Consider the following 17941-nt stretch of genomic DNA (forward strand, 5'->3'; position numbering starts at 1 on the left):
TAGAAACTAAGGTACGGCTGTGTTGTAACACTAGATGGTAGTGGTGGTAGAAACTAAGGCACGGCTGTGTTGTAAATGGTAGTGGTGGTAGAAACTAAGGCACGGCTGTGTTGTAACACTAGATGGTAGTGGTGGTAGAAACTAAGGCACGGCTGTGTTGTAACACTAGATGGTAGTGGTGGTAGAAACTAAGGAATAGTTGTGTTGTAACACTAGACGGTAGTGGTGGTAGAAACTAAGGAATAGTTGTGTTGTAACACTAGACGGTAGTGGTGGTAGAAACTAAGGAATAGTTGTGTTGTAACACTAGATGGTAGTGGTGGTAGAAACTAAGGCACGGCTGTGTTGTAACACTAGATGGTAGTGGTGGTAGAAACTAAGGCACAGCTGTGTTGTAACACTAGATGGTAGTGGTGGTAGAAACTAAGGCACGGCTGTGTTGTAACACTAGATGGTAGTGGTGGTAGAAACTAAGGCACGGCTGTGTTGTAACACTAGATGGTAGTGGTGGTAGAAACTAAGGCACGGCTGTGTTGTAACACTAGATGGTAGTGGTGGTAGAAACTAAGGCACAGCTGTGTTGTAACACTAGATGGTAGTGGTGGTAGAAACTAAGGCACGGCTGTGTTGTAACACTAGATGGTAGTGGTGGTAGAAACTAAGGCACGGCTGTGTTGTAACACTAGATGGTAGTGGTGGTAGAAACTAAGGCACGGCTGTGTTGTAACACTAGATGGTAGTGGTGGTAGAAACTAAGGAATAGTTGTGTTGTAACACTAGACGGTAGTGGTGGTAGAAACTAAGGAATAGTTGTGTTGTAACACTAGACGGTAGTGGTGGTAGAAACTAAGGAATAGTTGTGTTGTAACACTAGATGGTAGTGGTGGTAGAAACTAAGGCACGGCTGTGTTGTAACACTAGATGGTAGTGGTGGTAGAAACTAAGGCACAGCTGTGTTGTAACAAGATGGTAGTGGTGGTAGAAACTAAGGCACGGCTATGTTGTAACACTAGATGGTAGTGGTGGTAGAAACTAAGGCACAGCTGTGTTGTAACACTAGATGGTAGTGGTGGTAGAAACTAAGGCATAGCTGTGTTGTAACACTAGATGGTAGTGGTGGTAGAAACTAAGGCACAGCTGTGTTGTAACACTAGATGGTAGTGGTGGTAGAAACTAAGGAATAGCTGTGTTGTAACACTAGATGGTAGTGGTGGTAGAAACTAAGGAATAGTTGTGTTGTAACACTAGATGGTAGTGGTGGTAGAAACTAAGGAATAGTTGTGTTGTAACACTAGATGGTAGTGGTGGTAGAAACTAAGGAATAGTTGTGTTGTAACACTAGATGGTAGTGGTGGTAGAAACTAAGGCATGGCTGTGTTGTAACACTAGATGGTAGTGGTGGTAGAAACTAAGGCAAGGTTGTAACACTAGATGGTAGTGGTGGCCACAGCCAGGAAGACACTGTAGAGGTAGGAGACTATCACCAAAGGCAATACGTGCTGCTTTCACACTAGGGACTGGCTGATGGAAACCATACATTTATCTGTTATTTTACCAGGCACGTTGACTGAGAACACGTTCTCATTTACAGCAACGACCTGGGGAATAGTTACAGGGGAGAGGGGGTGAATGAGCCAATTGTAAACATAAAAAAGTTGACACACATGTCCTTATGTGACAATCTAGACCCCTTCAAACTAACCTCTGGACTTCAAAGACAGTTCCACTGTGTTTTTTCATTGTTTCCCTCTAATCAGGGACCGATTTAGACCCAGGACACCAGGTGTGAGCAATTAATGATCAGGTAGAACAGGAAACCAGCAGGCGACAGACCTCGTAGGGTAAGAGTTGAATATCCCTGGTTTATACAGATGCACATGTGATTGTATTAATGTATTCATAAAAGTCTGTTGACCTATGCATTGATATAATTGTGTTTGTATGAGTGCCTATACTACATGAGGCAGAGGGAACTTATTTATATGAATGTACTGTATACCTTAGCCATGTGGGTACACATGTGCCTTTTATGTTGATCTAGATGCACACTGCTTACTGTATGTGTAAACTGTAGACAGGAAACTAGTGTGTTCTCACTCACTTTCACACAATACTCTCTCAGTTTCTTTCATGTTCTTTGTTCCTGCAGTCTCTTTCCTTCAGACCCTTACTTTCACTTTTGTCATTTCCTTCTCAGGAATATGTTTGTGACAAGCCAGGTGAATTTCCTTCTGCCTTTTTCACCCCACTCTCTCTATTCCTCCATCCACCCCCATATATATTCTCATCCTCCCTCCACCAGACCCAGGTTGGGCCTCCCATTCCAACCACAGTAGAAAAGTGCAGTATTACACTGGTGGCCTCTCCCTGCCTGTTGTTACCCCTATCCTGCACTTTCACACTGACCCTGCTCTCCTCAACAGTCAACACCACATTCTAATGTGTCACAGCCAGCTTTCAGGGGACTTTTCAGCCATACATGGCTTGGTGGAAACATGCTAACCAAGAAAACTAACCCAGATTACTGCTAACTGGATGGAAACAGGCTAACAAAGCTAACTAACCCAGATTACTGCTCATTATTGCAGCTCAGCAGCACAGACAGGCTCCAGTAGATGCAGTCCTGCAGCCTACTATACCCTGTAGGGTTATTACATTAAGATGTCCCTTCTACATCTTGACCTTTAAACCCCCCACTTCCCCAACCTCCTGTTAAGTGCTAGAAGACCGTTACAGGACCATTAACGGATGCCCTAATGAGCTTTCCTAGAGACTTTCTCTCAAAACATAAGCCCCTCCCGGCCCCATCTGGCCAGTCACACCACATAACAGGTCCTCTCCCTCTCGCCAGTCCTTCTCTCACACTCATTAAGAGCTTTGGCACAGAGGGAAGTGAGAGGATGTGTTCTATCTACAGTGCTCTGGGTTCAATTCACTTCAAAATCCTGCCAGCTAAGTGCACACTGTGCATACTCTCACTCCGACTGTCATTCTCCCTCCATCCCCCTCTCTTTTCAGTCAGTCAGTCAGTCTAAGGGAATAGGAGGTAGGAGTGGTTGCAGAATGTTGGAAAAGATGAGAACAACGCACCTTTGGTTTTCTGTTCAGTGACCTGGAAAGAAAGAGGAAGAACATATTAGCAACAGATTTTTTTTTTTTTAAAGAGTTCACGTAAAAAATGAAAATGAGCTGGCTGGATAAAACTGCCACATTTATTGAAATGTTGATGTGTAGGCCTATTGTCCCTGTCAAATACACATGATAAAGAAAGGAGTCCTAACTGAAGTATGTGTTTTATGTCAATATTTAAAGCAACACAGACAATCAATAGGTCCTCTCTCTCGGAGTTAGCCTGCTAGCATTAGCATGCTACTGGGTTGGCTGCCTGCACTTCAGCCTTGCTCTGACTGAAAGCCAGCCCATTCCATTGGAACAGAATGTTCAGGGAAATGTTCTTATTAGCCTATTATAATGCTACATGTTTTATGTTCATCCCTCCACCGGCTGAGCTTAAGGGCTTTTGCCTGGTGGGTCATGTGGATTAGTTAGCCAGAAAGTGAAATAAGAGGCAGACAACACACACACACAGGTACAGTGGCGTATGCAGGAACACACACACACACACGCTGGCCAGCTCCCCCCTTCAGCTCTGCTTTCCTCAGCCTCACAGGAGGCTGCATGTGATAAAGAGAAGCAGCATGACATGTTAGCCTGTTTAGCCAACGGAGTGGAAAGGGATCACTTACTGACACGGTTCAGAGCAGAGGGCGCGAGGGAGGGTGAAAGAGGAGAGGAAGAGAGCAGGGCACAGGGTAGAGGCTGATATCATCATCTTGCTTTGTGTAAAGCTACACCATTAAAAACAGGGGTTGGTGCTTGTATGAGGTAGTACCATAAAAACGCGGGTTGGTGCTAGAGGTCGACCGATTATGATTTTTCATGCCGATACCGATTATTGGAGGGACAAAAAATGCCGCTGCCGATTAAATCGGGCGATTTTTATTTATATGTATTTATAATAATGACAATTACAACAATACTGAATGAACACTTAATATAATACATCAAAATAAATTTAGTCTCAAATAAATAATGAAACATATTCAATTTGGTTTAAATAATGCAAAAACAAAGTGTTGGAGAAGTAAAAGTGCAATATGGGCCATGTAAAAAAGCTAACGTTTAAGTTCCTTGCTCAGAACATATGAAAGCTGGTGGTTCCTTTTAACATGAGCCTTCAATATTCCCAGGTAAGAAGTTTTTTGTTGTAGTTATTATAGGACTATTTCTCTCTATACCATTTGTATTTCCTTTCATTGACTAGTGGATGTTCTAATAGGCACTTTAGTATTTCCAGCCTAATCTCTGGACTTGATAGGCTTTAAGTCAAATAGCTGCTGGCAAATGCAGGAAAGTGCTGTTTGAATGAATGCATACGAGCCTGCTGCTGCCTACCACCGCTCAGACAGACTGCTCTATCAAATCAGAGACTTAATTATAATATAATACCACACAGAAATACAAGCCTTAGGTCATTAATATGGTCAAATCCGGAAACTATCATTTTGAAATACGGAACTGTTCCGTATTTTATAGAACGAGTGGCAACCCTAAGTCTAAATATTGCTGCTACATTGCACAACCTTCAATGTTATAATTATGTACAATTCTGGCAAATTAATCACGGTCTTTGTTTGCAAGAAATGGTCTTCACACAGTTCGCAATGAGCCAGGCAGGTCAAACTTCTGCATATACCCTGACTCTGTTGCACAGAACAGAACGCAAGAGAAGTGACAATTTCCCTAGTTAAAAGAAATTCATGTTAGCAGGCAATATTAACTATATATGCAGGTTTAAAAATATATACTTGTATTGATTTTAATAAAGGCATTGATGTTTATGGTTCGGTACACATTGGTGCAACGACAGTGCTTTTTTCGCGAATGCGCTTGTTAAAACACCCGTTTGGCGAAGTAGGCTATGACTCGATGATATAATAACAGGCACCACATCGATTATATGCAACGCAGGACAAGCTAGTTAAACTAGTAATATCATCAACCATGTGTAGTTAACTAATGATTATGTAAAAACAGGGGTTGGTGCTGTATGAGGTAGTATGATAAAAACAGGGGTTGGTGCTGTATGAGGTAGTATGATAAAAACAGGGGTTGGTGCTGTATGAGGTAGTATGATAAAAACAGGGGTTGGTGCTGTATGAGGTAGTATGATAAAAACAGGGGTTGGTGCTGTATGAGGTAGTATGATAAAAACAGGGGTTGGTGCTGTATGAGGTAGTATGATAAAAACAGGGGTTGGTGCTGTATGAGGTAGTATGATAAAAACAGGGGTTGGTGCTGTATAAGTTAGTATGATAAAAACAGGGGTTGGTGCTGTATGAGGTAGTATGATAAAAACAGGGGTTGGCGCTGTATGAGGTAGTATGATAAAAACAGGGGTTGGTGCTGTATAAGGTAGTATGATAAAAACAGGGGTTGGTGCTGTATAAGTTAGTATGATAAAAAGGGGTTGGTGCTGTATAAGGTAGTATGGGGTTGGTGCTGTATGAGGTAGTATGATAAAAACAGGGGTTGGCGCTGTATGAGGTAGTATAAAAACAGGGGTTGGTGCTGTATAAGGTAGTATGATAAAAACAGGGGTTGGTGCTGTATAAGTTAGTATGATAAAAACAGGGGTTGGGCTGTATAAGCTGTAAAAACAGGGGTTGGCGCTGTATGAGGTAGTATGATAAAAACAGGGGTTGATAAAAACAGGGGTTGGTGCTGTATGAGGTAGTATGATAAAAACAGGGGTTGGCGCTGTATAAGGTAGTATGATAAAAAGGGGTTGGTGCTGTATGAGGTAGTATGGGGTTGGCGCTGTATAAGGTAGTATGATAAAAACTGTATGAGGTAGTATGATAAAAACAGGGGTTGGCGCTGTATGAGGTAGTATGATAAAAAGGGGTTGGCGCAGGGGTTGGCGCTGTATGAGGTAGTATGATAAAAACAGGGGTTGGATAAAAACGCTGTATAAGGTAGTATGATAAAAAAACAGGGGTTGGTGCTGTATGATAAAAAAGCTGTATAGTAGTATGATAAAAACAGGGGTTGGTGCTGTATAAGGTAGTATGATAAAAACAGGGGTTGGTGCTGTATAAGGTAGTATGATAAAAACAGGGGTTGGTGCTGTATAAGGTAGTATGATAAAAACAGGGGTTGGTGCTGTATAAGGTAGTATGATAAAAATGATAAAAACAGGGGTTGGTGCTGTATGAGGTAGTATGATAAAAACAGGGGTTGGTGCTGTATAAGGTAGTATGATAAAAACAGGGGTTGGTGCTGTATGATAAAAACAGGGGTTGGTAGTATGATAAAAACAGGGGTTGGTGCTGTATAAGGTAGTATGATAGGGGTTGGTGTATAAGGTAGTATGATAAAAACAGGGGTTGGTGCTGTATAAGGTAGTATGATAAAAACAGGGGTTGGTGCTGTATAAGGTAGTATGATAAAAACAGGGGTTGGTGCTGTATGAGGTAGTATGATAAAAACAGGGGTTGGTGCTGTATAAGGTAGTATGATAAAAACAGGGGTTGGTGCTGTATAAGGTAGTATGATAAAAACAGGGGTTGGTGCTGTATAAGGTAGTATGATAGAAGTGTGTCCAAACAACAAGAACCATATGACGTCACCTTTTTCTGAGCAGCTTCCTTCTTTTTCTTTTCTTCTTGCTTTCTCTTTTTCTTTTCTTCCATCAAATGGTTCTGGTCTCGTGTTCCCTGCTTCTTCTCTCGGCTGGAACAGAGGATCAAAAGACAGACATGTTTTACAACGCGGTTGCTGGCGAGGTGAGGACTGTCTGCATGTGAACACCTGGAATCCTCCCATGAATTCCATTCTGAAGCAGAGAGTTATAACTACTCACTGCAGCTCTTTACTGAGGGAATGAACAGACGATAGAAACACCATTAACAGATTGACCTGCGTGTGTGTGTGTGGCTTGGGTTGTATTGGCTCGGGTTGACTTGTGTGGATGACTTGTGTGGTCTGGAAATTATTAGGAGGCATTGTGGTGCTGGTGGAGGCCAGAGCTGTGGTCCTCTTAGTGTTACTGAAACCCTTGATATGAGGCCCCATTCTTCAATCCCCAGACATCCAGCCAGTACCTACCGCCAACTCCAAGACAACCCAGACTCAGTAGGCTGAGTAAGGCTGCATCTCACCCTGTTATTCACAATACAGTGCACTGCTTTTGACCGGCTGCCTGACATCTCTATGACCAGTATTGAATGACCCAGGTAAAGTGAGGCACAGCCACACTCAGTACTAACTGCCACTCCCCAGATCCCTCAGAGTACTGCACCTTACCTGGTAGGGACCCAGCTCTCAGACACAAAGGCCTGCCAAGCCTCCACTCCACACACATGCTCCAAAGCCATTAAAAAACACACACAAAAACGACCTGACATTTCCACATCCTTTCACGAGCAGCAAGCTGTTCCAGAGGAGAGTTGGGTATTCAGCGTCCCAAATGGCACACTATTCCCTACATTGTCCACTACTTTTGACCAGAGCACTATATTAGGGAATATGGTGCCATTTGGGATGCGTCCCGATCCTATATTTAGCCTTAATAAGCCTAGGCCTTTTCTCTTTTCACTTAAAAAGCTCCAGCATTAAGGACAGAGATGGGGGAATAATAACTGCATGGAAATATACATAAATTGGAATCCGGTTTCCATGAACCGGAGATGAGAAATTGCATCTAAAAATGTAAGCCAAGCATGTGCTGCAATGCCGTGCCATCGCCTGGCAACAAGAGCTCCCGAGGCCTGATGAGTGTGCAGCCAGGTGGAGAAGTGGTGGATGTTGGCCCTTAAGCACTGATCCAGAGTCAGTTAGGTCTTTAGGCCGCTGCACAGTGCACTGCATATTAGTCACCGGTCTTCGGGGCATCAGGGTTGACACAGTCTCTAGAAAGACCAAATTTATTTAGTTATTTTTTTAAATTTAAACTAGGCAAGTCAGTTAAGAACAAATTCTTATTTACAATGACGGCCAACCCCGGATGACGCTGGGACAATTGTGCGCCGCCCTATGGGACTCCCAATCACGGACGGTTGTGATACAGCCTGGAATCGAACCAGTGTCTGTAGTGACGCGTCTAGCACTGAGATGCAGTGCCTTAGACCACCGCCCCACTCGGGAGCCCAAATCAGGTGTGTTTTTGTTGGAATTCAACATGTCTGAGGGAGAAGGTTTGAGAAAAATGCCTAGCCTATAAAACACAACTACCATAACCAACACAGTCTGCTCCCCTTCTTCCATTAGGATACAATATAAACAGAAGGCAAAGAAGCAGGCTGAAGCACAATAAGGCAAGTCTACCACAGACTTCAATACAACATAAGGAGGTGCAGTTGCTCACGCAGGCAATTAGCAACTAAGCTAAAACAACTGACCTGATAATAGTAACGTGTGTAGGCTGGCGAATGTCTCAAAGAAATCGCACACAAAAAACGCTGTCTCTCACATATCCACGTAGCCATGCACTGATTGGCCAGCCGACGGGCTAATCAGCCAATCTCGGGGGCTAATCTTGGCTTTGGTCCTCTTAACACTTCACCGGGAGTTACCTCACAGCATGGGCCACAGACTAGCTTGGAACAGAGCTGAGTGCTCCATGTAGCTCCATGTGTTAAGTGGAAAACTGTTGACTAGCCATAAGCCGCTGCAGCGTTCTCCATGTTGGCCTATTTGGTTCCAAAGAGCAGCAGCAGGAAAGAACAGAGCTATTAATAGGCAACTCCTACTGTCTGGCTGTTTTTAGGGTTGAAGACCTGAGATTATGTGGATGGAAATTTGCCTCAGAACTCCGATGTGCTTCTATACCACGGCTAACCCATTAGATCCATAAATATTTATTTTTGTGGGGCCCACAGCCCAGCTATTAAGCCTAGCTACAGCTGCTGGATAAATATAGCCACGGTCTCCATTCAACATTGATGCACTGTGCTAGTGTCACATAGTATCAGAGGAATGGAGTGATGGCCCAGCTGAGCTAAACTGCTGTCTGTCTAGGCACAGGCTGAGCCAGAAAACATAGACCTAGGCTACACATCCAGGATCAGTTGGTCCTTGTGCAAGACAACTCTGGTAAAAGGACTGTGAAACAAGGACTTTCATTTTTTTAACCAAATATTACGATTGCAATTTGACGTGGAACAAAGATCAAATCACTTGGATGAACTGCCGGAATCATAGAAAGAGAATGACTTATTTAAGAAGGGAAGTTGAAAGCAGCATAGTTCTTGTTTGGAACAATCGGTTGACTGCATTTGACCCAACAGAACAGCATGCAAACATCTAGTAATTAACAGCGAGGAGGAGGAACGGTGCTGCGTGGTGTGTGGGGGAAGCCACTGCAAGAGGAAAACAACTATAAAAACGTCCGTTACACTGGGCTGAGATGCCTTTCAAAATATCACCTGACATGGATCTTATCCATATTGCAATTTCAATGTGAATCCGATTAATTGTGCAGCCCTAGTGTGTGTGTGTGTGTGTGCGTGTGAGAGAGCGTGCATGGTCTAGGGAGGTGGATCCCCAAGAAATTCCAAAATAAGGTACCTAAATGAGAGAGACGTTGAAAAAATGAGTTGTTTTGACTGTCAGAGGGTTGAATGACTGACATGGACATTGAGGCAGTGCCAGCCAGCAGTCAGTTTGGAGCAGGAAGACCGTGATTGATAAGCTAAACGTACAGCCTTGAGCTTGATGCTGCTTCTTGAGGTGCTGGAGGATAGAACCACTAAAACACAACAAGAGGATTAGAGAGGTGATGTCTATTAAACCAGACTGCTTCTGGGAACAAAGGTGGACAAAAGGCAATCAGAGAGAGGGTAGAGGAAGGACCGTACAATAAAGAGGGTAATGGTATGATGGGGTGGGAAGGTGGGTGTGCAGGTTGCTTTTGATATCCAGACACTCTGGTGTATGTGAGAACACATACAAGGAAGGGGGGAGGTGGTGGGTTGGAGAACACATACAAGGAAGGGGGGAGGTGGTGGGTGTGCGCTCGGTGGAGGGATGGGGGCTTGCGAGAGACGATAGTCACTGGGCACAGAGCCAGGAATGCCAGCACTGCAAGACAAATAAGAGCGAGGCTGCTGAGCCCCTGGGAGAAGGGTTGCTTGCTCGCTAGCAACCGCAGCAGCCGCAATGGCGGAATCAGACTGCAGCCCCTCTGCTTGGCACGATCGTACATTAGGAAGACAGACCGCACTTCCCAAAACGCTCTGGAAAACGAGATCTGATGTGCCACATTGGAGCCCTTCGGCTATCCCAAAACACTGCTTCAAATGATCCATCCATCTGCCAAAAAAGGACAGTTCAATTAAAGAAATCTGGGAAACCAGGCTGGTATTCACAGTGGAATTTGAAAAAGGCTTTTGATAAAGCATGACTGGAATTTATACATAAAGGCCTGGAATATTTCCATTTTGGAGAATCTCTTATACAAATGGGTTCATTATATTTTATTTGGAATGGCAAGCCAGACAAAATTATAATGAATATTAATTTGGAGAGCATAAACGATTCAATAATAAATCATCTCACAAAAGGCTTCAATCTTACAACAACTACACTTAAATTCAAACTGGTTCTCTAGCAGCTTAGTAAGAATGGCTCACCCCATGTTCAAGAATGGCCTTTTTCCCCCAATTACAACCTCTCTCTTCCTGTTATTTGAAAATGAAATAATCTCCAAAATATGGCTATTTTTAAAACAAGCAATAGAAAGCTGGTTGCAATTTCAGTTTAATCCACCAGAAAAGACAGAACAAATATTCCAACAAATACTATGGTTAAACTCAAATATACTAATTGATCAAAAATATATATAATTTGAAAATAAATGATAAAATATAGGACTGGTTGACTTGTCACACATGCAGCTAACACAAATGTCTTCTCAATCTAAAATTAAAACCAACTAATTGCAGCATTACCACAAAAATGGAAAAAGCACTTGGAAGGAGAGAAAGTAAGGAACTTGTCTGTCGGCCCTGCATTAAATACCTAAATTTGTTTTGTTTTTAAATGGTGATAAAAAGTATAGCAGTTTCATTTCAGGACAACAACAAAGTGACCGCTGTGCCATATAGATTGCAAGATAGTTGAGAGGAGATTCTCAATGTACCGATTCCATGGCACATGGTTTATGAACTGATACGCAAAACTTTGTTTTTCAATTTAAATTATACAAAATTCTTGCCAATGAAATGTTAAATGTCAATTACCAATTAAATGTTACATTAAAGGGTGATACAACCATCCCAGCACTGCAGACTTTGCTGCGAAGAGAGAGAATCATTAGAGCACTTGTTTTGGTACTGTCAAATATGTAGCTTGTTTTTGGTCGCAGGTTCAGGAATAGCTGAAGAATTTACCTGGAGCCAACTCTGCAAATAGGACTGCTGGATGATTTGAAAAGTCATAGTCAATTCACCAATAACATAATAATAATCTGAACAAAAATGTTTCTTTAATTTACAATCTGTAGAAACTATGAGAAAAGGTTCAGAACATTTGTGAAACATCACATCTGAAAAATATATGGCAAATAGAAATCAAAACTGGATGGTGTTCAGAGATAGATGGCAGGGGTTGATGGTAGCTGAAGGGTGGGACTTAAAATGACTAAATGTGGGTGTTCTCAGACCATCCCACAGGTGAAGAAGCCAGGTGTGGAGGTCCTGGGCGGTTACACATGGTCTGCGGTTGTGAGGCCGGTTGGACCTACTGACAAATTATCTAAAACGAATTTGGAGGCAACAACTCTTGTGGACATTCACAAGAGTTAGCCAATTGCACGCTCCCTAAACTTGAGACATCTGTGGCATTGTTGTGTGTCAAAATTGCACTTTTTAGAGAGGCCTTATTGTAGCCCGCACAAGGTACACCTATGTAATGATCATGCTGTTTAATCAGTTTCTTGATATGCCACACACGTCAAGTGGATGGATTATCATGGCAAAGGAGAAATGCTCACTAATAGGGATGTAATCATTTTTGTTCACAAAATTGGAGAAATACGCTTTTTGTGCGTATGGAACATTTCCGGGATCTTTAATTTTAGCTCATGAAACAAACACGTATGTGTGTGAGAGAGAATTATCTACACACACACACACACACTCAGTACCAGTCAAAAGTATGGACACACCTACTCATTAGGGTTTTTCTTTATTTTTACTATTTTCTACATTGTAGAATAATAGTGAAGACATAAAAACTATGAAATAACACATGCTCTGGCCAGGAGATTTTTCAGATGCTACACTCTTAGCAGGCCCCCAGAAATAAAAGCTATGGATCGGCTCCAGCAGTTGAAGTTGACTTTCATCCTCTCCGTCAGTAACCGGAGCAGCCGTTTCACGAGCCCGGTCAAACAACTTATTGCTCCAATAGATCACAGAACGTCCCCAACAAAATAACTTATTAGACTCCAATCACGTGGCACTTGCTTTGTTTACACATTCATCTTCATAAAAAGCCATTATCCAGCAGGTGAAAGGGCTGTATATGAAGGGAAACTCGCGTAGAAAGAAGACTAAATTAAGACCGATCAACGTAATAAATGCTGTCTTTGTGCAGGGCTGGGCAGTCAGGAACTATTTTTACTGAAGCAGGTGAAGAAGAACTCCAGAACGTTGTGTAAATTCAATAAAACAACTTGCTAGACTTGCTGAAGGTCCAACTGATGAGCTAACTGCCATTAACATGTTCAATGGCCCACTTTGGCCAAGTAGCCTAGTCTGCATTTCTTAGTGTAATTAAAAAATATATATATTATACTAAATATTTTTACATACAAGGCTAAAGGATATAAAGTATATTGAAGTATTGACACTGGGCTTGAGAGGCCGTTAGAGAGTGGAATCAGTGGATGACTCAAATTGGTCACCTCAAGTGGGCCTCTCTTCAGAAGTCTAGGAAACCAGAAAGCCAAGCCTTCAGTCAGACCTCAGGGGGACAAACCCTACTGTTCACTTCAAGGGCCTTTCAATAATCTCCCCTTTGCCTCATTTAGGTCTACTTGGAGAATGACAAGTGTTCTGCCCCAGAGCTCAGGCCCTCTGGGAGTGAACATGCGTTAGCAGAGAGAAAGGCCCCAGCGCCAGCTTCATGGCTCGTTAAACCTGGCCTAACGTTTACCAACATGGTGCCATTGAATGACTGCTGCCCGTAATAGGGCAAAAGACAACGATGACATTATAAAGGGAATGAGTTGTGTATAAGGAAACAGAAGGATTGTGCTTCAGAGGTCTAGTCTACATCTTATCAAAAGATATGGCGTCCATTCCGTTTCAGGTCTGGTAGCCTAGTTGGGAGGATGGACGTCCATATCCATTCATGAATTCACTAGGATATCTTGGAGAATATCTCAAAGTGGGGTTTTCAGACTGTGATATTTCCATTGCCAGCTTGCACATCTCTTTGAATTTGCAGTTATAAAATCACCAGGATCTCCCACTGAGATCGATGTTTAATCTAGAACAGAGAGATTCTAATAGTGGGTAGTGGGGAGAAAATCTTCAAGTGTGGTTCCTTCCCAAACTGATATTTCCCGTAAAGTCTGCACAACTTTACGAATTCAGTGTGTGAGCTGAACGCAAACGACAATCTATTGCAAGGCTATCTGTCAAATCAAACAGACTGGCTGTTGACTGCTTAGTTACACTAACATATGAAACCCACAACAAAGAATGAAAAGGTCCACTCTTTAGATCATCAACAAAAAGATGTTTAATAGAGTTGAGCTAATGTCTAGTTAGCGACAGAACCTGCTGGGTGTTGGCGGTATTCAGAATCAGATTAAGTGATTCATGTGAAGAGGCTGTGGATCAAGGCTTTTCCTCACTTAGGCGTACACTATACTTCATATTCAGCCTAGTACATCCACTTGTATGGCACTCAATTATCAAGAATGAATTTGCCTTTCTGGCTGCTTAGAGAACGCCTGAGGACCAAACTGCTGAGTTGGGACTAGGAGAGTGATATGCTTTAGTTATGCTGATCTGTGCTTCGATCGCTTTGTACTTATTCAGACCTGATTAATAAGAACATGGATTCTTCTGACAGTTCTTGAATTGTTGATATGTGTGTGTTCTTCTTCTAGGCCTTGCCTGGCAAATCTGAGGGGTAGATCAGGGAATCATTTGGGACTATCAACAATGCTAACTTGTAAGAAATAGAGCCAATCAAAACCATTACCTCAGAGATCCTGTCCTGGTTAGCCAATAGTGTGGCATGCAAAGTCAAAACATGTAAACCTATCTCTAAGAAACAGTTTGACATCAGAGCATTTCACAAAGAGCAAGGTTAGTCATTTCAAAGGCAAACAACTACCCTGTAAGCCAAACTGCCAGAGCTGCCACAGAAACTTAACCATCAGGCCACTGTGTGTATGCTGAGCTGAGGAGAGGAACTGAGTGCAGGCCTAAGACCTGATCTGTATAGTAATCAGAGCATTAAGAGTGTGTGTGGGGTGGTCGATGTCAACTGACTGTGAAGACAGTGTAATGACAGATGTCACAGGGATAAGGGGATACAGGAAGAGAAAATGTGTTTCAATTAAAAAGAGATGATGACATCTTGACAGTTCAAAGGATTCCAACTGTAGAAGAACAACTCATTGTGCCATGGAGTCCCTCTCGCTAAAATAATGGTACAGGACATCTTCCTATAAACACATCTAGGGACGGGTGTTGACTAGCATAAGCTAAACTGCTGCAACATCTGATGGGTCTATCCATTTTCACAAATAACCATGTGCTTTCATGTCTCTATTCAAATAAACAAAGCCTCGTGAACAATAAAGCAACCTTCCTCTGGAGCGCATTCCAACTCTGGCAACATGGCCCATCTTTCAGCCTGGCAAGCCCCTTCCTCTCTGGGAGACTCATGCCAGGGCAGCCCAGCCATTATGACTGCATGCCCAGAGCAGGAGGCAGTTGCCATCAACAATAAATGTGTATTCATGTCAGAGAAAGCAAGAGGAGGAAATCGCTTGCTAGTCGCTACCTTTTAAAAATCAGCAACCAACAGAAACATGGCAGGCTTAAGCAGAGAACCAAGCTTGGAACTGTGGACCCAGCTTCAGCCATGTCTGTTTGGTTAGACTAGAGAGATTTGATTGGCTGTATTCCGACCACACAAGGGCCAAAGGTTATGTCTAGATGGGATGCAGCTTGTCAAATTTGACGCCAAAAGTTGTTTCCCTAACCCAATTCTTCTAACCTGCAACGAAAAGTCCATTTGGACAAATACTGTATCGCTTCTAGACAAGACCAGGGCCAAAGCAATTAACCAGAAGTGCCATGAGAATTGGAAAGGATCCAAGATGGACTTCCAAACCACTCTAATCTCAAATGTGTATAACCTCAGATAGAGCCCGCAATTCCTTGGCTAATTTGTTTAACCACCCCATTACTACCCCCATAACCCTAACCCATTGGATAGTAGTCCTGCTTGTGACCCCAACCAGCTCATGTTGTATCTGTATTTGACTACATTGTCTATTTTATCACCACAGCAGTACCGAATGCCTACCTGCTTACTCTAGAATAGATCTATGTGCTTAGCATTTCAAACACATATGCCAGTCGGCATGTGCATGTGGGATGTTGTTGAAGCCCATTATTAAATGTCATTGGTTAATGCAAATGTCACGGTCAAAGTTGCTTCTTTCTAGCTATACTGATCATTTTCCTCCCAGTGTGCATTATGTTTGCATTTCAGATCAGTTTTGTTTCCTTTTATTAATACATTTTAAAGATGGTTATTACAATGAAGTGATTTAATAAAAACAAGACCTTGGTGGTCAAATTTTGAAAATTGCCAACAATGTTGCAATACTCAAACAATGAAGGCATTAGGCACTGTTTTGATAAATTGATGTTGTTTATCAATCGGAAGCTGCAGCCGCATATCAGGGGCGCTTTGCTTGGATGCGAATCCCCGCCCCTCTTTAAATATTTATCTAAATAAATCATGTTAAAAGATTAGAAAATACAATACGTCTTACCTCATTTCCTACTGTGGGCTTTAGTGAATTTGAATTCAATTTGAGGTGTAATTTGCATGACAATAATCGATGTTCTGTCCTTGATACCCTTATCACAGACCAATATTTCGGTCGCAGCAAGAAGCTACAGTAGCAAAGCAATAGAGCTACCGTTAGCTCTCTGTAGTCCTAAACATTTGGCGAAGTTTTAGGTTCAAAACGTGTTCTCTAGTCTCGAATTTAATTGCAAACAACCAAAGCAAATGTTAATTATCTCAGGAATAATCAGTGAAATAGAGCAAGTGTCAGAGAAAGGAAGAAATGGCAGCAGAGTGCGATATTTAAGCAAACAAGCTAGCTAATGTCAAGCAAGATAAAGTATATCGGTGCAACTTGTGTACTTTTTCTGCTAAATATAAAAACGAACACCATATGCATTTTCAGTAACCTACCTTGTCTTTGATAAGCTGACATTTTTAAAGTGCAAAAAAATATATGTTTTACAGCACGCGACTGTGAAATGTTCGCAAATAGAGGAATCCAAGAGAGCAAATTCTTGCAAAATCCAATATTTGGAGAGGGGGTATTTCCAAGATATCCATTAAAACATCGTCGATGATAATTCCTACCGTTCAGCGGGCTTTCGTTAGTGGTGCCTCTGCAGCCATTTTGTTCAAACTAGCGATAGCAGCAGCTCGCGACGCTTCAATCCGAGGTACAGGACGTGCATCTGTCCCTAGCGACTGGCCACGTGACCTCCAATAACAAACTGGTCCCACTCAAAGAGGCGCCACATGCTCCGCCTCGCCGTTTCCATGACAACTACAGTGGCCAACCTCTCTCTACCTCCTTGTTTCCTTGCCTTCCTTCCTCTCCCTTTCTGACTTGCTTACTAAGAAAGCAATGCAATGCAATAGCTATACAGTGTTTGAGCTCGCAGTTCTGTAGCTTTTGAAGATTTAGAATGTTTAGTTCCTAATGTGTTATGTGAGCAAGTGCAATGTTTATGCTTCGCTGGTTATGTACTTTTCACCTACAGAGGGCACAATTTCAACACATCTTATGTTGATCATACACCAGCACTTACAAACATGTTAGTGCTCTCTGTGCCAGCCCAGCATTCCATTCCTATTTGCATAACACACACATACACACCAGCAGTACTCCACACCATGCCTTCTTTTTCTATATTATTTCTTGTTGTTGTTGCAAACAAAGAATGAAATAGATTCCACAGGGTTCTCTAGCAGCTTAAGGTGATGATTCCAACTGGGCCAATTCAAATCTACAAAATGAGACTCAGCATGGAAGATTGGAGGCTTGTATGCTATCTACTATCTGGTAGGGTAGGAAAACACAATTACCTCCACAAGTCAATATTTTAGTCATGCTGGAATGAGAACGATAAACTTCTCTATCCCCCACTTCCAGTTTATCTCTGTCATCCTTCTCTCAAGAGACAAACAAATACGATCAGAGTGCCGGACAAATATTTCACTGTGCAACGAGCCAAATCTGGATCTCACTAAGGACCCATATCTCTCTCTCTCGTTAGCTCTGATCTACCATTCACACCCAGGCTAAGCAAACCCCATCTGATACTGTTGCTTAGAGGCTTAGATGAATATGTGTCTATCAGAAGACATCATATACATGACCATAAAACTATGACTCTGATAATAAATGGGATGACAGCCCCCCATGAGTACACACAATGAAATAACCATCTGGACTCATGTCACCCACATGGATCATGGCAGAGATATGCCTTACGGCGACAGTAGCAAAGCACAATGACTCAGCCTACATCATGATGAAGTACATGGTGAGGAGTGGAGGAAGAGAGGGAGGGGGAGAGAGAGACACTAA

General features: G+C 42.4%; 1 long non-coding RNA gene across 2 annotated transcripts in view; it reads right to left on the reverse strand.

The window, feature by feature from the left end:
• LOC112239330 overlaps positions 1 to 16822 on the reverse strand; it is a 29508-nt gene extending 12686 nt beyond the window's left edge. For both annotated transcript variants that reach the window (XR_006080117.1, XR_002951808.2), the window contains exons 1-3: positions 16525 to 16822; positions 6693 to 6795; positions 3091 to 3112 (exon numbers count right to left, since the gene is read on the reverse strand). This is a non-coding gene — a long non-coding RNA (uncharacterized LOC112239330). The remainder of the gene's footprint in view (positions 1 to 3090; positions 3113 to 6692; positions 6796 to 16524) is intronic.
• Positions 16823 to 17941: the final 1119 nt, after the last annotated feature.

The sequence above is a fragment of the Oncorhynchus tshawytscha genome, linkage group LG27 (assembly GCF_018296145.1).
Source record: "Oncorhynchus tshawytscha isolate Ot180627B linkage group LG27, Otsh_v2.0, whole genome shotgun sequence".
Classification (NCBI taxonomy): domain Eukaryota; kingdom Metazoa; phylum Chordata; class Actinopteri; order Salmoniformes; family Salmonidae; genus Oncorhynchus; species Oncorhynchus tshawytscha.